This window comes from Macaca thibetana, chromosome 5, assembly GCF_024542745.1.
Source record: "Macaca thibetana thibetana isolate TM-01 chromosome 5, ASM2454274v1, whole genome shotgun sequence".
NCBI classification, from domain to species: domain Eukaryota; kingdom Metazoa; phylum Chordata; class Mammalia; order Primates; family Cercopithecidae; genus Macaca; species Macaca thibetana.
In genome coordinates this window covers 176,642,774-176,665,078 of record NC_065582.1, presented here as the reverse complement: position 1 = coordinate 176,665,078, position 22,305 = coordinate 176,642,774, and the positions used below count along the sequence as shown (strand labels likewise).

General features: G+C 44.7%; 1 long non-coding RNA gene across 2 annotated transcripts in view; it reads left to right on the top strand.

The window, feature by feature from the left end:
- The window catches only part of LOC126955539 (uncharacterized), a 309,550-nt gene that overhangs the window by 61,302 nt on the left and 225,943 nt on the right, over window positions 1–22,305 (top strand). The gene's annotated exons all lie outside the window — the stretch shown is intronic.

Sequence of the window (22,305 nt, the reverse complement as noted above, 5' to 3'; positions counted from 1 at the left end):
TAACAGCCATTTTGACTGGTATAAGATGGCATCTTATTGTGATATTCTGACCAAACCAATGACCAGGGGAAACAACACTGAGACCATGAAGACATCCTGTTTTTCCACAAACTCATACTTTTCTTTCCTTTTTAAAGAATTCTTCTCTCAACCTAGTAAGTCTATATCATGATTACAAACCTTCCAACTCCCTCTGGTGCATTACTTTTTTCCCCCCCGCCGAAGGGTGAAAAAATCCCTATTGTACTAAAACAGTGTTGGAAACTTGCTAAACACAGAACAAGTAAAATCAGTTTCAAGACTGACAGGGTTAGAAATCTAGGAAGTACACAAATCAAACTCAGTTGGATACATCAAATACATGCAGCTTTGTCACGCCTAAATGAAGTAGTTTTAAAAACGATTTAATTCATATTACCAACTAAAATGGACCATGCAAAAGAAAATCATGCTTGCACATGATGAAAATGTTTATATAGACACAAGATTACTAAATACAACATACTATGTATTTGAGAAGCAACCTTAAACGCTGAACAGCAGAAATACGCAAGAAAACATGGAAATAGTGTGGGTTAATCCTGAGTCAAACCACAAAGGTTTCAGGTGGAAATTTCGAAGTGTTGAATATTAAACACCATGTGTTTTGGGGAGGGAAAGACTTAATAGCTTCTTTACGCCTTAAAATACATCACAATTTGAAACTTACAATTGGAATGAAGCAATTCCCATAGTCAGTATTCTGGCCAGGGTTATTCAGCACAGGGGCAAACTGCTATTGCTTCATTCCACTCCTTCACAATGCTCAGCTTGAGGAAGGTACCCCCTTAAGAGCTGTTGAAGTCCCTTCTACTTTAGAAGGGGACATAATTTGAGTGACTTTTCCTACTTAACTGGAATTAATAGGAACTTGAAGTATTTCCATTCTCAAACACCAGTCTGTATCTCAACCCATCAAGCATACTGGTGGGTTGCAGATGTTAGCCTAAGACCTTCAGCAGCGCCTGTTGCATGGCCTTGTCAGCAGGTCTGTGGTCAGTGGCACCGCGGAATTGACAGCCTTTCTGCCATTAAGTACTGCAGATGGGCCCTTTTTCCTGGGGCTCTGCTCCTGCTGGAGGCTTTCCATTAAGACCTCATTCCTTGAACATTTAGGGCACGATATACTGTCTTTTTTAAGGTATGGGGGTGGCAAACAGGAAGCCAGAAGAATACACTGTTACCTTCCTGTTTTCTGGAACCCAGCCTTGTCCAGCATGAAACTGGAGGTGAACCCAACCACCTGTATGCAGGGAGACTTCTGTGCACTACACACCCTCTGACACCATAGGCCTCCTGTGAAAATTCCACTGTTTCTGGTGTCCAGGTCCTGGCTGTGTCCCAGAAGGCCAGCAAAAGCCTCCAGGGCAGACGTTGTCACGAAAATATTGGACCCCCTCAAGGAGAGCAGCAGAGTGGTCCAGGGCTGGCAACACCACCTTGAGGAAGAGCCACTTAGAGAATCCTTCTGACCTTTGCAGGGACAATTCCACCTCATCCACCTCAGACTTCTAGAACTTCCAGATTCTAGTCTCCTGTGCTGGGAACATCCCTTTCACCTTTTGGTAGTGAAGACAATCAGGTGTTTATGCATTTAACTTCTGACCTATGTGTAGCTCTAAATCATCATGCTGGGCTCATAATGTCCCAGTGAAGCAAGTTAACTGGTGGCAATCTTGAGGATAATGGAATTGCTATCTTCCAAGATTTTGGGCTGTCATTGTGTTCTGCTCCCCTTGGACAGCGTTCTGTCACCTGTGACAGATCCTTCACTGGGTCCCCTTCACTTTTTTGGTAAGGCAATTATGCTAGGATTAGCTTGTTGTCCTTCAGTTTCTGACATTTGTTTGAATTTGGGGTTTCCATATTCTCCCCTTGATGTCTCTGCTGTTCTATTCCTTGGTCTCCTTGCCTTCTCCAAACTCGGAAATCAAACTTGAACACCTTTTCCAACTCACTGTGCTGGAAGGTGTATCTGTAGGCATTCTCTTCAAACCTCCAGGTATTGTGTACCACCCAGATGTTACAGCATAAGATGGAAACCATAAAAACTGATCTGTATCTGTCCCAGAAGTCATTGCTAAAGCAGGAAGGCCTACATGGAAAAGATGATGGCATTGCTGGGTGAGTGATTATTCATCTTTTCCAGAGACCTGCCATTAGCTGTGGGTTGATCGTGTCCTACGATGTGCTACAGTGTCCCAGATAGCACAGACGATAGTGTAAGGTGGGTGTGACTGAGTGTGAAGTTCCAGCTCTGGGTGCTGGCAGATTAGGAGTGTGATGGTGAATGGGCTTGAGAGCCCTATTCATGAGAATGGACTCTTAGTAGGCTTTCTGTAGAGCCAAGATAGAGGATGGCCCTGAGCTTGACCTCTGGTCTGTCGTTGATGGGTCAGACTACCTAATGAATTGCTGGATAAACGTCCCATGACCAAAATGGATCTTGACATCTTCATGAAAAATTGTTCCAATGAAGTTTGAATACTAAGTTCAGCCCAGGAGAAGGATTTGTTTCTTGGACGTAAAGTGGTTTATAGGGAGTCCTGACCATTCTTGTTCTGTGTCCTAAATCCTTGAGTCTTCAACTCTTGATACCTGTTAATCATCTCTGCTTGTGATATAAACATAGGCATGCTTAAGTCTTAGGGAGAAGTGTTAGACTTCCCACTTGGTGGTGTCCAGGTGGCTACTTACCTCCCCAAATCTAGACAAAGCACCTAATTGGGAAACACATGGCTCTGAGAATAGCTTCAGAGACAGTAAATGCAGCATGAGTGCCGTGGGTGGAAGGTTTGACTCCCGCAGCTGCTTAGCATCAGTTACTGAGGACCAGAAGGTACTTCTGACCTTGTGGAACACTTGCAGGGAACTAATACAGTATTGCCTGCTTTGTTGTTGTTGTTCCTTTGTGCCCTGTTTTTAATGCAGGAAGTGGTACAAATACCTCCACGATGAACTAGTGCTGTAATCTCCCATCATGTTTAAGGTTGCTCAGACAGACTCATGTTTGACCTGAGTGAGCTGAATCTAGAACTCAGCCATTGTGAACTGTCAAACCAATCATGAAAGTAGCAGTGCACTGGGGGTGACACCCTGTCACTAGGTGGCTGAGTCCAAAATGTCATCTATTGCTGAGTGGAAGTATGTATGATAGGAGCTTCTGGGCTCCAGGGTGTCTGCTGGGGCAAGCGTGGGAAAGCCAGGACAGCTGTGCCTGAACTGCCCTGTGTCTTATGCTCCTGTGAGGCTTCTAGATGGTGTCATTCTGTGTCAGTTTTCTCAACTAAAACCACTGTGACCTAGGATTGCCCATATTTTCATCCATCTCTTAGGTTAAAAACTCAAGTTATTCACTTTTCCACTACAGGGTTTCAAATGATTCACAAGTTTTCCAGCCATCTTAAGATTTAAAGACCATTGTTAGCATGAGGAATCAGATACAAGGTTTGAGGGCATAAATGGCATAACTTTGTAAATTAGGGTCCTTAAATCTGGGATTTGGAGAGCTGGTAATATAAGGTAGCCAGAGGTTCAACTTATTTCAAACTAGATTCAAACAGACATCCCTTCCTTGAGGACTGCAGTTGAGTCACATGTGATACTGTGTATTTGTGATGGGATTTGCACTGTGACTTCCTTGGTGAATGTGAGATGTCTGGACCCCACCCTCTGCCCTCAGAGTGGCCTTTGGCAGTTGATGCTGTTTCTAAAGTGTGTGACTGTGACATCACTTCCATCATTTGGACAATCGGTGTTGGAAAAGGTGGTGGTGGTACTTCGTTCAGTGGCTGTGGTTCATATTGACTTGTGTGCACGGCTGACTTAAAGGAAGGCTGCTTCTCCCTGGCTGTGACTAAGATGAAGTGCCTTCTTAGCGGGGAGGTACCTGGACTGCCCTTAGATATTGGAAATGTGCCTCACCTGGATCATGCTTGTATTCTATGGTTGTGTCCAGTGCCCAACACATGAGATCTGGCCCCAGGTGGAAAGAGTGGGCAGGTTGCTCTGCCCAAATCAGTTTGTAAGATGTCACCCTGTGGCTGCTCTGTCAGTGTCCCCAGTGGGAAACGGTGACACCAAACTCGATGTTGCCCTAGTGTCTATATATGGACCTTGCAGGCAGAAGTGTGTGGCAAAGGGCCGGGTATCGGGAAGCTGAAGGGGACAGGTGGAAGGTGGCTGACTTCTCAGCTCTGAGCACGGCATCTCAGCAGCCGTGGTAAGGCTTTCAGGGCTGCAGCCTGCAGAATCTGACACTTTTGAACATTTACAACATTTACCTTTGCTCCCAGAATCCTCAAGTTTCAAATGACATACACGATGGGTGTAGAAGCTTCCAGCTTGGCCAGAAAGTTTCAGCTTTGTATGGACACTTTTCTTGGATGCTTCATTGTAAGAGGCCTGTCCTGTGCACCGTAGGATGTTTAGCAGCATTACCTACCTGTTCTACTAGATGTCTGTAGCACTCCTATCTTCCCTGAGGAGAAAAATCTACCATTTTAAAAACTCTCAAAGTAGGTTCCTCAGAAACCTCCCAGGTGTGTCTTGGGTCACTTTTCTTATGGTTCCCTTAAGGGTGGAGTGCTGGATGCCTGTACATTTTCTCCATGATCAAATGGGAGAACAAACTATTTGGGGGAGAGGGCGGAAGAATGCCTCCATGGAGGTGAACTCTAATTTCTTCAAGGTAGCTCCTAGGGCCTGGAATTTACCTATGCTCTCCTCACTTTGAAGAATTCTTTACCGCTGAGTATTGTGATGCAGCTTGCAACTCGCATCCTCGTGTCTTCACTCTGCATAACTCGGGACATTGAACTGCAAGAATTGGAATCTGAATGACTATACTTGTAGGTCCCTCTGTATGCTGCTGTTGCAGATCTCATCTCTGATCTTCTAATGACCTCCCAGGGTCTGGCCAGCCCGCCAGTCCACTTGCTTTAATGCATGCGACTAATCCTTAGACTGCTTATCCCATAAGAGATGACCAAGTGGGATTGAACTTCTGCCTGGTGGGGGGCATTTTTCCTCAATGACTTCTTAGGGTGCCCTTGAAGGAGCTCTTTAGTGTCGCAGCAGTCCGTATTCAGTTAGCTCTCATATTGAGTCAATCCATCTGTAAACTAGGATTTTAGTTTTCCCTTTTTTGCCAACTGGTCATAGGGACCTCCCCATGAGGCCATAGGCCATGAGTTGACAGATATGGGTACTACAGAGCTTGGGGAAGATGGGAGCCTGAGCCATCTGGCTTTGTAACTTAAATGTGGCTGTATGCTCCTGCTTCCTTCATTGTTCTTGTGCCCATGGGAGCTTACGCCTTTATGGTTCTCACAGCACCTAGCGCATACTGAGCAGTTCTAAACAAAGTTCAAGTTACTAGGTGTTTCATGGTCACGAGCTCAGTCTCTAAGGCCCAAGTAACATGGTTGGAGCTGACTTTGGTTAATTAGCTTTCTGGTGAAGGTGCAGACTTAGGCTAGAATCTTAAGGGTCTGTAGAACACCTTTGCTATGGAGTTCTCCAGAGACCTTCCACAGCACCCTCCTACCAAGGCTCTTACACGAGAGGCAAGGCAGCAGCTTAGAAGGCCAAGACTAGCTGCAGGGCCCTCATCTGATGAAGCTTCTTCAAAACTTGTACCTGTTGGAGCCCACTAAAGATAGCTTGCAGCAGTGTGACATACACTTTAAAAAAGCCTACCTATTTTGAAAGTACACTTCGTTTACGGCAGGAGATAACAATGCAAGAAGCTGGTCCATGAAATTGGAAGCGATGTCCCTGCATGCCCTAGATACTTAAGTACCACGGATGTGCATAGACCCCTGAGTCTTGGTTGGTTTCTCCTTCACTCTGGCACATAGTAGGTATATTCCAGAGCACTGGCTGCTTCCTGCTGATGGGTCTACCTAGTGTGATGCAAATAGTGGCCTAACAAGATCTATGAAATGGCAACATAATCAAGGCTTTAGCCTATGACATTGGGACAGAGACCAGGAGAGTTAATCACCTGAGGACAAGATAATGTGTATTTCTGGCCTTCTCATGAATAAGCAGACTGATTGTGGACCCTCAATGAGGAGGACTGGAAAGAATGGATTTTCCAGAATGTTGACTCTGTACTTAATGTCAGAAGTGGTGATAGTTACTAGCAAAGATACCATGTTGCATGACAGGTATGTTAAATCAAACATGGTAGTTCACTATCATGATGTGGAACTCCAAAAGGCAAATGAAAACTACTCAAATGCAGAATGTCATCCCTTTCATACTTGGCAGACCAAGTGAGCAAGTGCTCAAAAGGTCCCTGTTGATTTAGTTACCTTGAACCAGTGGCCAAAGTGAGGTTTTCTGTGTTGGGAAGCCTTCCCAGCCTCTAGTTCAGTTGACACTTGTGCTTTTTGGGACCAAACAGGGATCATTCTAACTGCATAAACATAAGCCCTTAGAGCAGCAGTTCCAATACTTCGGGAGCAGGTTATCTTTATTGGCACAAATGTTACTGATAAATCCCAGTTGCTCTAGGAGAACTGGAGTCCTAGCCCAGGATGCTGGCTAGGTGGACAGGCAAGGAATTGTGACCCATTAGTTTGTCCTTTGCTCAGGCTTTTAACCATTGCTCATGCATGGCTAAGGCATTAGCTTAACCATTGCTCAGGCATGGGAGTTCCCAGTAGCAACCACAGGGAGGGCCAGTAATGGCAACTGGACTCCCACTGGACTTGTTGCCTTGTGAACATGCCACATCTGTCCACCTCCAGTTGTGAGAATTGTCTTCCCAGAAGTGGGTAGGTCCTTCTGCCTGTTTGCATGTTCTCTATAGCTACACTGACTTACAAGATGGGAAGACAATGGGGAGGGGGAAGGTGGAGCCTGAAAATACCCCAGAACCTAGGTTCTGTAAGCCATCTCTACTCAAGGGACCCAAATTTTAGTGTTTGTAGTATATTCAGCTTCTGGTGACAAAACCCACTGGATGTTGTCTCAACTTCTGTGATCTTTATATTGCCTGACACTTGTATTGCCCCGATATGACCTGCATGTATGTTGATCATACTTGAGTATCCAAAAATATTTTAAAAGTATCAAGTCACCTACTTTCAAATGTGCAGAATGTCCCGACCCGCGGGATCGTCAAAGCAGGCCCTGGAAGAGGGGGTGGGAATTTGGGGAACAAGAGACACGAGAAATGGAGACAAGACAGTATCCTGATCAAGTCTCGTTTATTGGCGGCAATACAATGCTTTTTATATGTTAGGAGGGGCAGGGGTTGGGCTAGGGCGGTGATGATCTCTCCGCGGTGGGCGTGGCCAGGTAGGTTTCGGTTTCTTCGGTCAGACGTCATGTTGCGCCTGCGCTGTCAAATAGTCTCTTTGCAGACGCGGGAAAAATGGGTGAAGAAGCAGCAGGAAGAGCGCCATCTTTTATGGGATAATAGTACAGGGGAAGAAGGTAGAACTACGGAGGAGGTATAGAATGGAAATGTATTTAGCTCAGGTGTCAATCGTCAATTATTTGCTATGGCCGGGGCACGCAGCTCCGGACAGGTCCCCCTTTTTATTGTTTTATGATGAGGAATGACCCCTTGGGAACTGCGCCTGTCTTAGGTTGGGTCAACTCATCCCCACCTTCTAAGCCCGTCATGGGATAAGGCAGCAGCAAAGGCGGCCCTCCTGTCTTAGGCTCTGATGGAGATAGTGTCCTCTTACCCGTCATTGACTGTCCAGTTCAGCTCACAGGGGAGGTGGTCTCCTTAGGGCAAATAAGACTCACCATTTTCAGACATCTCAAGGCGATGATAATGGACCTGTATAGGTTTGGCCTGGAAGGCCTCAATTTGTTGCTTGACGAATGCCATAAGCTTATTAAGAATTATAGGCCCGAGAGTGAGGAAGAGTAGAAGAGTAAGTAAAGGACCAAGAAAAGGCAGGAGATAGGGGAGAAGTCCATCGAGTCCAGTCCACAATGGATTGGCGGCCAGGTCTTTTCTGCGTTTTTCTAGTTCTTCTTGTAAAGTCTTTATTTTAGTTCTGACGATTACGGATTTGTTAGCGTAAAAACATTTTTTCTGTAGGGCCAAACAGATCCCTCTCTGTTCTGCTGTTAGTCTAGACCTCTTCTATTCTGGAGAACTATTTCAGCTAATGAGTCTACTTGATCTTGTAGATCTTGTATAGTACTGGATAAGGTTTGTACATCGGAAATTGATTGGATAATTTGGTATATTGGGTTAGTGAAAATTCTAGGCCTGTAGCCCCTGTTGTAAAAGCAGTGGTGATTCCTAGTCCAGCCAACAAAGGAATAAATTGTATGGCTCGTTTTGGCCTATATAAAAAATGTTCAATAGCAGGGATGGGGACAGGTTCATCTCCAGGGATGATATCAATATCGGGGAGAAGAGTGGCCGGAACACAAAACCCTGTCCAATTTATGGGTAGATAAGTATATGCCATGTTATTTCTACAGACAAAAACCGAGCCCTTTACAGCACATAAAGGGCTGGTGGTATTGATTATAGAGGTGCAGTTGGTGAATACAACGTAACCTAGATCGATTTCTTCAGTGTTATTATATGATGGTGAAAAGAGGCAAGAAGAATTAGAAAATGTCATTGGTTGAACCAAGATAGGTATATGGATTTTGTAGTTGTACTTTTTCTGGGGCTATTTGTAGTCCGGCTGTTGTTAACTCTTGTTTGAGTTGGGCAAAACACTGTAAGACTTGTTCGCCAACTTCTCCGGCTATTAAAATGTCATCCATATAATGTATAATATACATTTGTGTCCATGTTTTTCTGACTGGCTCTATAGCAGCGGCTACATATTTTTGATATAAGGTAGGACTATTGGCCATACCCTGAGGTAAGACTTTCCATTGATAACGTTTCATTGGCTGCCTAAAATTAGTAGATGGAAGACTAAAGGCAAATCTTTTTTGGTCAGCAGGATGAAGGGGAATTGTAAAAAAGCAGTCTTTAAGGTCAATAATGATTTTAAAATATTTTTGAGGAATCGCAACTGGTGAGGGCAATCCTGGTTGTAAGGCACCCATAAGGACCATAGTGATATTCACTGCCCTTAAATCTTCTAAGAGTCTCCATTTGCCAGACTTTTTCTTAATAACAAAAATAGGTGTATTCTAGGGGGAATTACTTTCTGTAATATGTCCTGCTACTAGTTGTTCCTGCACTAACTGTTGGGCAGCACTTAGCTTATCATTGAGTAAAGGCCACTGATCAACCCAAACGGGCTCATCTGACTGTCAAGTAATGGGGTCAGCACACTTTTGGGGTGCAGGTATGTCAGTGGCCTGAGCTAAAAATTTCCAAACCCCTTCTTATCAAGTTGTCTTGAGACCGGTATGGGTTGTGAAATACCATTTTTCTTTTTTTTAAGACTTTTACTAGGGATGTATCCTTGAGTTAACATTTGTGCAGTGACTATATCATTTGGACTGCACATTATAATTTTCATTTGAGAGAGTAGGTCTCGCCCCCAAAGGTTAACAGGTAGGTGAGGGATGATAAATGGCTTAATTAGGCCTGAATTGTTTTCTTTATCTGTCCATGTTAGGTATTTGGAACTTTGTTTAGGATTACTGCTTTGTCCAATTCCTCTCAAGTGAGTTAGTCTCCGTAGTGGGCCAATGAGAGGGCCAATCTTCTTGTTTAATGATAGTTACATCGGCCCCTGTGTCTATTAGCCTAGTAAATGCCTTACTATCTAACCATAAGGTTAGAGAGGGTTTTTGATTTGTAATTGGTTGCACCCAATATATGATGACTCAAAACCTTTGGTGTTTTTGTTGGAATGTTGGATATTATCTGTTTTAACTAAGGGTAGCAGAATTAACTGAACTATTCGAACTCCTTGAGGGACAGTAATAATACTATCAATGGCTCTGGCCATGATTTTAATTTCTCCTTCATAATCATTATCAATAACTCCAGGGAGGACTTGTAGACCTTTCATAGTGACACTACTTCTTCCTAAGAGTAGTCCAAAAGTGTTAGGTGCTAAAGGCCCATATATTCTTGTATTTAAGGCTTGCGGTCCCATTTCAGGTGTCAGTACTGTGTGGGAGGTGGAACTGAGGTCCAGTCCTGCACTTCCTGGGGTTGCTCTACTAAGTTTTGAAATGGATTGTTGCTGCTGGCTGGAACAAAGCTGACTGCCCCATATGCTTGTTTTGGGGCCTGGGGCTGGCCCCTCACTCCGTTTCCCTGCCGGGGCGATAAGGGGTTTCCTTGATTATCAGTTTTAGATTTACATTCGTTTGCCCAGTGCCTTCCCCTCTTACACAGTGGGCAAAGACCTGGAACTTTTGTTTCTGGAGTTTTATTTTGGTTTTCATGGCAATCTTTTGCGAAGTGTCCTCTTTTACTGCATTTAAAACATCTCTATCTTTTTGTTAGTGAGGAAGTCTCTTACTGTTTGACCGCTGAAGGCGGCAGCCATTGCTAGACCTTGTTGGTATGAGGGCCCAATATCTGAACAAAGGCGAATATATCCTGTTAAATCTGTTTTCTTTCGATAAGGTCTGATTGCCGCTTGGCAGGCGGGGTTGGCGTTTTCATAAGCTAACTGTTTAACGTAATCTACACCCGTTTTCGCATTTCCAAAGATTCTACCTGCCGTGGTCATAAGTCTATGCACAAAGTCTGAAAATGGCTCATCGGGTCCTTGTTTAACTGCTGTGAGTGAGGCCCCTGGATCTCCTTTAACGGGGAGTTTTCTCTAGGCTTTTGTAGCAGCAGCTTGGATTTGTGAGAACAATCCAGGATCATATTGCATTTGGGCTTCAGTGTCTGTATAGTTGCCTGAACCCGTTAACATATCAAAATCTCAGCCGTTCCCTGCCTGTTTTTCTTTTAGCTGTGTGTCTACAGTTTTCAAAAAACTCTGACTTCCAAATTAAGTGATCTCCCCCAGAAAGGACTGCCCTAACTAAGGTATTCCAATCTGTAGGGGTGAGCCAATTATCGGCTACAGCTTCTACTATAGCAAGAGTATATGGAGCAGTAGCTCCATACTGAGAGGCAGCAGTCTTTAGCTCTTTTATGATGGTAAAATCAAACCCAGCATGATGTCTCCAAGCCTGTCCCTGCCCATCTGTGGTTTCAGTAACCGGAAAAACGTCTTTGGGGGAGGAGTCTTCTCTGTGTCGGCTAGCAACTAACCCCCCTCTTGGAACATGTTGTCCAGGCCGCTGGGGTGGGCGGGGGGAACTCTCCATAACATCTGAGTTAGGTATTTTCTCATTTCTTGTTTTTAGTTTTTGGAGCCTAATTATCAATGATTGCAACTCTTTAAGTTTAATCTGTTCTTCTAGTTGAGCAATCTTTTGTTTTAATTCTTCTTTGGGATCTATTGCTGCCATAACAATGGGCGCAGAAGCCTCATTATGTGTCTTATTATATGGGGGCGGGCATGTAGTAAAGGGAGGCAAATCAGGGTTATGATATTTAGCCGCCTCTTCCTCTAAATCATCCCAATTTATGTCTGATTGTTCAAGCTTATTAGTTTCCTCCTCTTTTTGAAGCGTTTGTAAAACTGGGTATTTTTTTGTTTTATTTTTGTGCAGCATTTCTTTATCCGTTACTGAAGGAGACTTAATTTCGTCATTATCACTCTCAAGGGAAATGAGATCCTCCTCCGTATCTTGCGAAGGCTTTGTGAGGTTAGAACGGGAGCTAACCTTTAAAATATGTTCTGTCTGAGTGACCGCAGCCATGACTTGTGGATCAACCGCCTTTTTATCTATTAACTCTTTAATGAGATTCCAATAAGAGAAGGCGGTCACAGGAATTTTTTCTGGGCCAAAAGTATTATAATAATCTTGAAAACAATCCCCTACTCTATGCCATCTTTTAATACCAATAGTTCCTTCCTGTGGAAACCAAGGGCAAGTGTCTTTTACAAAATCAAAAAATTTAAACAAATCATTACTTTTAACCTTTACTCCTCGTATCTTTAAAGCCTCTTTTAATTGTCCTACATAGATTTGATGTTGACTTAATTCTTGTCCCATTTCGGACGCGTCACTTACCTTCGATTCTGACGCGGCAGGTTCCCGTGGTGATCGGAGGAGTTTAACTTCTTTTGTCTTTGATAACGGTCGACCGGTCTTTCGCGTCCTCTTCCTCACGGAGTCCCTCGTTTCCCGGCCCCACGTTTGGGTGCCACGTGTCCCGACCCGCGGGATCGTCAAAGCAGGCCCTGGAAGAGGGGGTGGGAATTTGGGGAACAAGAGACACGAGAAATGGAGACAAGACAGTATCCTGATCAAGTCTCGTTTATTGGCGGCAATACAATGCTTTTTATATGTTAGGAGGGGCAGGGGTTGGGCTAGGGCGGTGATGATCTCTCTGCGGTGGGCGTGGCCAGGTAGGTTTCGGTTTCTTCGGTCAGACGTCATGTGCCTGGCTGTCAAATAGTCTCTTTGCAGACGCGGGAAAAATGGGTGAAGAAGCAGCAGGAAGAGCGCCATCTTTTATGGGATAATAGTACAGGGGAAGAAGGTAGAACTACGGAGGAGGTATAGAATGGAAGTGTATTTAGCTCAGGCGTCAATCGTCAATTATTATTCGCTATGGCCGGGGCGCGCAGCTCCGGACACAGAAGATGTGTCAGATATCAGTCTTCAACTTTAATTTTGTCTTATGACTAAAGTTGACAGCCATTGAAGTCACTGACTACAGCTGCATTCACACATGTCCCTCCTCACTGGCAGACAGGATGGAGATTACGTCTACAAAGGTTTCCTGGAGGACTGTGGTGCTTGGGAGGTTCGGGATGCAGGCAGCATGTCCTGATCAAGAAGCAGCCCACTTTTTAAAGCTAGCATGCTAGTGAGACTCCGGAGAGCCACTTGGCTTGCCACGAGGAGGCAGTTGGAGCTGGCTTAATCCCTGCATGGTATGAACTGTTCCAGGCAATGGAATGCTTTCCTGAACTCCTCCGAGGGCCTTGTGCTGCCTTACTCTATTTTTCTCTAGTCTGTGTGAGTTTGTGGAAATGTGGATGGTATCAATGTTGCTTGAGATGGGATGCTGTCTTCAGAACTTACTGGCTGTATCCTTAGTTTACCTGATCTTTGTTGCCTGATGTGAATAAAGAGGACCCCAACACTAATGGAAAAGGAAGTGAGGAATTTTTTAATGGAAGGTTTGTGAATTGCCCTTTATTTAGGGGAAGATTTAAAAAAACAAAAACAAAAAACCTTTGCCTGTTTCATGTTGAACCCTAATGACATATCTTGGCTTGGCTGGGCTGGATGAGAAAAAGACCTGTGGTATTTGGGGTAGCTGGTCACTGGCTTGCTATCATTAGGTGCTCTTGGCAGTGAGTTGGTCACCTGTCCTTTGAAGTCCCAGACAGCACTGGGCTACCAAGGTGAGTGGATTGGTGAGTGATCCTATCTGGGTCCTGGCTGATTTGGACTGATGGGGGCTGGGTGACTTCACAGGCTTTTGGTAGGAGCAGGGAAGGGAAAGGGGAATAGTCCTTGGTCAATCTGTCAATGGGCAAGGCTGAGTAACTGAAATCATAGGATGTGTGGTCTATGGGCAAAATGAATGTTGGAAGCTTTGTTACCAATAAAACTTGAGTGTATTGGGTGCAATACTGACAACTTTTTCTGGTCACAGAATGATTTAAAGAGAATTATGAGCTTCAGCTTCCTCGGACGGTGCAAGTATGCATGATGGCCTCTAGGCTACAGAGTATGTCTGCTGGGCAGGCACTGGGGCAGCCAGAACAGGCCCTGAGCTCACCTTTGTGTGTTCCTGTTCTTGTGGGGCCTCTAGATGACTGTTTCCCGTCAATGTCCTCCCTTCATCTTAAGACCACCATGACCTTGGTCCACCTTTTGATCAAAATTCTAGTTCTTGATGCTTTCACTCAAGATGATTTTCAAACTCATTCACAAGTTTTCCAGCTCTGAGGTTTAAAAGGCAATCATTAGCTTGAAGAATCCCAGAGTTCTAAGGGGATAATGACAGGAACAACTGTAAATCTCAGGTAGATGGGAGTGTCTAGAAACTTAGGGAGCTGAGAACATTTTGTAGCTAGGTGCATCTCATTCTAACAATTCAAGCCTACATCTTCCATATATACCACAGAAATTGAGTCACACATGATAGGGTATAGTTACTATGAGACTTGTGCTATGGGAGCTGATGGCCTGGAGAATGAGGGAAACACACCCCAGCTTGTGTGCTCACGCAGAGACTTTTGTCATTTGACCTTTTGTTTCCTGAAACATGACTCAAACACTTTAATTTGTAGGAACACTCACACTGCCAGGGAAGGTCTGGGTACTTTTTCAGTAGCTGTGTACCTCATATTGGCTTGTTTGCAGGGTAGAGTTTAGATGGTGCCTCCTCCCTTACTCATGACTGAGATGAAGTATGCCACCCTTAGGGTGGCATCTGGACTGCTGTTTGAAGTGAAAGACATTGCTCACTCTGGACATAATGCCAAAAATCATCCATACTTCTGCCACAAAGAGCCTGGAAATATCTTGTGTCACAGTGTGGGCGGGGGGAATAGCTGTTTGTGTAGACGGTTTTTCTAGTGGTCACCAAGGACCCCATTTTCCCTAGCCATTAAGCTCTACACAACCCAACATCTTCAGAAACTTTTCTGCTCCTGTGTTGAGCAATTGGTGAGTGTTGCTCAAAGGACCTGGTATAGTGTAAGAGCCTTGGATATACTCCAAGCACAGTGGCATTTTTCTCAGTGACAGAGCTCAGAGCAGATGAATCTGTATGTCTGGTCACTTTTAAGCATATTGCATAGGTGTATTTTGGCATAATAACAGGTCAGTGGGAGATGGAATGTAACTGTCATGGTAGATATCCAATCTCCTGAAGTCTCTGGTATAATTTGACATCTCTATCATAGGCCAACAATTCTTGGGAAACTGACCTTAGGGGACCCAAGGATGCCTGCCACTGACTCTAACTCGGTATAGTTGGAAGAGGGCTTTATTTCTAAACTGCAAGGGTCTGCTTTTCATTAACTTGAAGTGGAACCTGAAATCTCCAGGTACAAAGGTCTGTTCAGTCCTACATCGGTATCAGAAGGCAGCCTAACTGCAGTTTGACCTCAAGTATTCAGCATATTCTCTATCTGGACTCAACTCTTCCCTGAGAAGAGCGATGGTGCAGAGAGCTCCTGGTTGCAGTGAATGGAGAATCTGCAAATGCTGGCATCCCTTCTGTCCAGGGCTCTAACACCAGCTCATTCCTATGGACACTAACTTACACTCAAACAAAATGGAACACAGTGCTTCATGCAGTGACTTGTGGGGTTATTGCAGAGGGCATCAATGAGATCCCAAATCAAAGGATATTGACATTTTCTCTGCAGATCTGAGAATTGGGGGGGGGGGGAGGGGCGCAGCTACTTGACTCCAGGACTTTTGTCTCCTTTAAGTTCTCTATTTAGTAACTTGGTACAGGAACATACCAAATTTGATGGCCATTTGGTCCTTGAGGTTAATTCCAAGTTGGATAGTAAGCATGCACTGGCATGAAAGTGAGGGCTTCATCTCATTACACATAAGCTTACCAAAAAGAGATGGAGACAGTCCCACAAATTTACTGTTGGAGACATTGTAAGCGATCTTAGTCTTTGTCAAATGACCAAAGAAATTTGTAGATTGTCTATCACCGGCAAGTTTCAAGTGATGGCCCTCTTTCCTCTTGTTCTTTCTCCATCTTCCAGAGTTTGGAGAAAGAATGCCATACCTATAGAAAGCTTTATCCTCCATTTCCCAGTATCCTGGGTCCGGAATGTCAAGGAAGCTGGCCTCTAAGGCTCATCAACTCTAGGCTTGCTTCCAGACATGCCTTCAGGAAATGGTCCCAGCCTATGGGGTCTCTACCAATTGAGGTCAGTCATTTATGCTGACAGCATTACAAAGTGTCTTCTTGAGCCCAGTATGGAAATTTCTCAGTCTTCCTTTAAGCAAAAGTATGTATGATCTAGGCTTGACAATATGAAAGAACTGTTAAATTAGGTAACAGGCTTTAGATTTACTGCATATGTCCTTTAAACCGAACTCATCGAATGTAAAAAGACATGTACAGGGTGACACAAGGTGTTGCCTGGGGATGGTGGTAGATAGTCCCTGGCACTCACTCAGTTTATTGTAGTCAGCTGAAGAGTGTGTACTTGCCAATAATTGGATCGTATGTTAGTCCTGGCAAACTAAGGGGGTTTATAACTAGTTCTCATACTCTAGGATCAAGGATCTTCTATTTCCTATGTTATCTACAATTTGTGATTTAAAAAAGGGGTTTGTGAAGCCCAGCGCCCCACTTCGGGTTGAAGAGAAGCAGACTGTAAGATACTTACAGGCATTAAAATTTACTAGTGAGTGAGCTTGAGAATCACACTGGGAAGGGAGGAAAAACATGGTTGGGCAGGGGAAGGTGAATTGTGGGCCTTTTACAGTTGAAGCTTTGTGGGACTGGGTCAAAGAGCTCTGTAGCTAGGGTGGCCTCCAGGGCTATGAGTTGACCTACCTGGCTGGGTTCTTGTACTCCTGACAAATCCTTTTGGTGGTTTCCCCAGAGATGGGACATAACCTTGGCTGAAATGGCTTGTGTTGGGACAAAAGCTACCCCCAGAGAAGAAATGGGTCTCAGTTCATATTACAGACTTTGGTGGTGTTGTGCAGCATTAATCTCAGGAAAAAGGTGTCACCTATCCTCCTAGGAACAGATCTTGGTTGAGGATATCTTCCTGAAGATCTGTTATGTGAGGTTACCTGTGCATCCCAGCAGGGCCGAGTTGCTTAACTCCAAGACCACAGATCCCTACCAAAGGAAGTTCGGTGATGAGCCACAGAGTCTAACACGAGGCTCCTGGCTTCTGCCATCTTTGTGAGATTCACAGAAGCATCTAGCTGTGAAGAAGGTAGTTTGATACTGAAGGTGGGGGGGAATGTGTTGAGAGGCTCCCCTGAATTGACTGAGACCTCTAACCTACGTCCAGATACCCTAATCTTTGTTGTTTCACTCCTCACTTGGGGATTCCTGTTAGCTGTGTTGAGCCCCTACTGTCATTCACATCCTACATGATTACATAAAATGAACTGGGCAGTGATGCAGGGATTCTATGGGTCAGACACATCCCAGGAGAGTTTATTCTATCTGATGGGTTCCGGAATACAGGCCCAGAACTCTCATCTTAAAATTACCTTGAAAAAGTTTCTAGAATAGTTGCCTACCATCACTTAAAGTCCAGGTGATTTGGAAGACAATCGCTTTAACTGAAATCAGTTTGACCCCACCCCCAAATTAATGCTGAGAACCTGCACATGCCTCGAACAGAACTTGGTGACCTTCCCTTGGGCCTCAAGGTGTGAAAGTGAGCCAGACAGGCAGGTCCCTGTCTAATCCAGCAGTCCCTGGACCCAGATGGCATAACCCATTGTCATGGTCTGTGCCAAGGTTGGACCCTTGCATGCTCAGTGTCATGGCATGTCCCCACAAGCCTTCTAGCATTGTGAGGATGTATCTGTTCATCCTGTGTTCTGGCTGGGAGGTATGTGCCAGTGCAGCCAACAAGGTAGGTAGGAGGCAATATTGCATACAATGTCTCCCTGCATTGCAAGAAAGAGTGGGGCGGGGATTGGGTTGTGAAGGGTCAAAATTCCCACTGTGGTGGGGAGCTCAGTGGATCTCTGGATCTCTCCCAGGAGCACTGGAAGGCCTTTGAGCTTCTCCATAGGGGAGATGTGTGGATGCTGCCAAAGCAATGGTTCCAGCTCTCAAAGTGTGGAGAGTCAGAGTAGTTTGGATCAGAGGCCAGGAGAACAGGCCTCCCTGCCTCCAAGAACATGTTTCCTAAACTGAGCTCCTGGGGCTTCTGAGTATGCCCTTTCTTGCCTTTTATTACTGAGGGACATCCTTTTCCCCCTGTTAAGTCTTGGAACTTGGACCACAGTCATCATGTCCTCATATGGTACAGCCCAGCATGGATCTGAATGGTCTTTGTGTGTTCAGGTAGGATGCCATCAGATCACATGTTTTGCATAGCTGGGTAGACGCTTGGTGAGATTCTGCCAATGCTGCTTGAAGGTGAATCCCTGGAGGGCTGAGTACCTGCTCTCTCTGACCCATGCATGGCTGTTATACCAGACTGCTTGCTTTTCACTTTCAAACATGTCTTCAAGAAACTTGCTACATACAATGGTTCACTTGCTTACACAGCAATTTCTCCACTGACTAAACTACATGCTAAGAACCTTCTTGAAAATATGCTTGATATTGTTGATGGCATGTAGGTTGATTCCATGTGTCTGCTACTGTGGACAGTGCTGCTGTTGTAGTCTCGGCCATGTGCCAAGGTGTAAGAGTCTTGTCTGAGAATAAGGCCCTGAGCTCTTTGTCCTACCTCCATGAAGATTAAGAAGCACGGACACAAGGTGAGGTTGGGTGAAAGTTTCATAAGTTGAAAGCAAGCTCTCTGCCAGCAGAGGGGTGTCCTGAACAACGTGCCCCCAGTAAAGCTGGGGTCCAGGGTTTTTATGGACTAGAAAGGGGAAGGAATGTGCTTAGTCTATGAGCCGTCTTGGAGAACTTGTGACTTAGCTTGGCCTGGGACCCTGGCCCGGGATCACTCAAAGTTTGGCCAGAGACCAATCAGGAGCTGAAGTGATGATTCACAGAGGCTGCTTAGCTTGGCCCAGGACCTATCAGGAGCTGAAGTGATTTCAAAGGTTGACCTTACGGTCCAGAAAAAGGAAAGTAGAGTGCCCACCAGAGCCCACTGTGCCTGTGCCTACAAAAACTTTCCTGGGAACCTGCTGACTATACAAAGGACAAAAGCATTAAGTTCTGGGATACGTGTATAGAAAGTGCAGGCTTGTTACATAGGTATACATGTGCCATGGTGGTTTGCTGCATCCATCAACCTGTCATTTACATTAGGTATTTCTCCTATCCCTCCCCTAGCCCCCCACCCCCTGACAGGCCCCAGTGTGTGATGTTCCCCTCCCTGTGTCCGTGTGATCTCATTGTTCAACTCCCACTTAAAAGTGTAGAACAGTGGTGGTTGGTTTTCTGTTCTTCTGTTAGTTTGCTGAGAATGATGGCTTCCAGCTTCATTTCCCTGCCAAGGACATGAACTCATCTTTTTATGGTTGCATAGTATTCCGTGGCATATATGTGCCACATTCTTTATCCAGTCTATCATTGATGGGCATTTGGATTGGTTCCACGTCTTTGCTATTGTAAATAGTGCTGCGATAAACGTACGTGTGCATGTGTCTTTATAGAAGGACTTTTATAATCCTTTGGGTATATACTCACTAATGGGATTGCTTGGTCAAATAGTATTTCTGGTTCTAGAATCTTGAGGAATCACCATACAGTCTTCCACAATGGTTGAATTAATTTACATTCCCAACAGTGTGAATGCATTCCTGTTTCTCCACATCCTCTCCAGCATCTGTTGCTTCCTGACTTAATGATTGCCATTCTAGCTGGCGTGAGATGGTATCTCATTGTGGTTTTTATTTGCATTTCTCTAATGACCAGTGATCTCTTTTTCATGTTTGTTGGCTGCATAAACGTCTTTTGAGAAATATCTGTTAATATCCTTCACCCACTTAATGAGGTTTTCTTGTAAATTTAAGTTCCGTGTAGATTCTGGATATTATCCCTTTGTCAGATAGCTAGACTGCAAAAATTTTCTCCCATTCTGTAGATTGCTCACTCTGATACTTTCTTTTGCTGTGCAGAAGCTTGTTAGTTTAATTAGATCCCATTTGTCAATTTGGGCATTTGTTGCCATTGCTTTTGGTGTTTTAGTCATGTTTTTGCCCATGGGACAAAGGTATTTCTATGCTAAGCCTTGTTCATTTATCTGAGTGATTCCGGGGGTTCTTAAAAGTTTTTATCCAAATGGGCCCAGAGGTCTTTCTGTGCAGCTGTGGGCATGTCTCCAGGTACAACACCCTGTGCTAGTTCCCTTATTGGTTCCTGCAGCTTGAGTTTTTTTCCCTGGCTGCTTTTTATGTGGGGATGAGGCACTGACCCATAGGCTGAGGGCTCTCTGGGGACCATTCCCTTCCCTATCTACCTAAGGCAAGCTAACTCCTTTCGTTATGAACATGTACACGCATGGGTCCTTATGGTAGAAATGGTGCAGGGCAGATGAGCCCCCAAATTTAGGGTACAGCCCAGGAAGTTTCCTAGCTTCTAGGAATGAATTAGAGGGTGAGCTGGTGGTGGTGGATGGCAACGTTATTGACGCGGCAGTGCACAGCAGCAGGAGAGGTACAGCTCCTTGTGGAGCGGGGCTTACCTCTCAGTGCTGGGCTGTTGTCACGGAAAGGGATGGCCACTGCTGGGTGTTGCCATGGCAATGATAAACTGACATGGCATAGTAGCCATGTCCCTGTTTCAGTTAGTCCTCCATTAGTTCCTGTGTGCCTGGGCTCTGCCTCCAGAACTGGAGGCCTCTCTCCTACCTCAGAATGACTTGTATTCCTTGGTATACCTGACAATGGGATTGCTGGGTTGAATGGCAATTCTGTTACGAGTTTTTAGGACTTACCACACTGCTTTTCATAATGGCTGAAATAACTGACGCTCCCACCAGCAGTGGATGAGCTCTCCCTTTACTTGGCATCCTCGCCAGCATCTTCTGTTTTGATTTAGCCATTCTGAGAGATGGCATTTCATTGTGACACTGAAATTCTGACCACCCAGCAATGAGCCAGGAGGCAACAACACTGAGACCGTGAAAATGTCCTGCTTTTCACCAAACTTTCCTCACTTTACACTTCTGAAGATTTTTTCCCCCAACCTAGTAAGTCTATATCATGATTACAAAGTTTCTAACTCCACTACCCCTTCCAATGTTACTTACTTTTTAGAGAGGCAAAAAAAAAAAAAAAAAAACCCATAGTTGTCACAGAAGTGTTGGAAATTGGCTAAACACAGGGCAAATGTGTTCCAAGACTTGTAGAACTATAAATTTAGGAAGTGCACAAAAATCAGTTGAATGCATTGAATATGGAGCTTTCTAGGTCAGTCATGCCTAAGTGAAGTAGTTTTAAAGACAAATGAACCAATCCATACCACCAAGTAAAACAAATGGGTTGTGTGAAAAATCAGGCTTATGATGAAAAGGGTTCCCTATATACACTAGCTGAACTTTTACATACACATACTTAACATCCTATTTAGGAAGCAACCTTAAACACTTGAAACAGCAGAAATACACAAAACAATTCTAAATGGAAACAAAGTGCCTTGTTTCTATCCCAGAGTTAACCCATAAAGGTCTCGGGTTAAGAACTTTGAAAAATATTTTGAATATTAAAAATTATGTGTTTGGGGGAGAGAATTAACAGCCTCTTTCCCTTAATATTTCACTATTTGAAATTTACAACTGGAATATAGAGCAGTCCCTAAAGCAGCCAGTATTAGGGAAAATTAGCACAGGAGCAAACGTGTTTCTTTCATGCAACTCCTTCACAATGCTCAGCTGAGGAAGTTCCACTTTAAAAGCTGTGGAAGTCATTTCTATTTTAAAAGGGTAGACATTTGGGTTCACTGGTACTAATGGTAACTGAAATGTTTCCATTTTCAAACATCAAGTCTCTGTCTCAACCCATGAAGCAGCAGGCACTGACTGAGGTTGGGTCCTAGGCTAACATATGCAACCCACAGCGTGCATGGCCTGTAAGCAGGGTGAAGATGACCCAGAGGTTAGTGGTCAGTGGCACCAGAGCATTGATGGAGCCTTTCTGCCATTAAGTACCATACATGTGCCCTTGGTCCTAGTGTTCTGTTTCCATGGGGAGCTTTATTAGACCTTGTTCCTGTGAACTCACTTGGGGAACTAGATGTTACCTTCAAGGTATAGGGGTGGAAAATTGCAAGCAGGAGGCAAGAAGAGTACATTGATGTGCCCTTCATGCTTTTCTGGATCCAGGCTCTGCTACCATGAAGCTGGAGGTGGTAAACACAACCACCTGTGCCTGCAGGGACACTTCTGCAGACCATAAGCTCTGACTCCATAGGCTGCCTCTGGAGATTGCGCTGTCTTTGTCCCAGCCCTTGCTATGATTCTGTCCCAAGAGGACAGCAAAACCTCTGGGGCAGAAGTCATCACTGAAATTGTACAGACTTCCTCAAGGACAGCAGCAGACTCTCCCAGGGCAGGCATCCCTTTTCAGAAGAGCCACTTCAGGAGGATCTGTCTCCTCTGAACTTCTCATACACTTCCCTCCTTGTGCAAC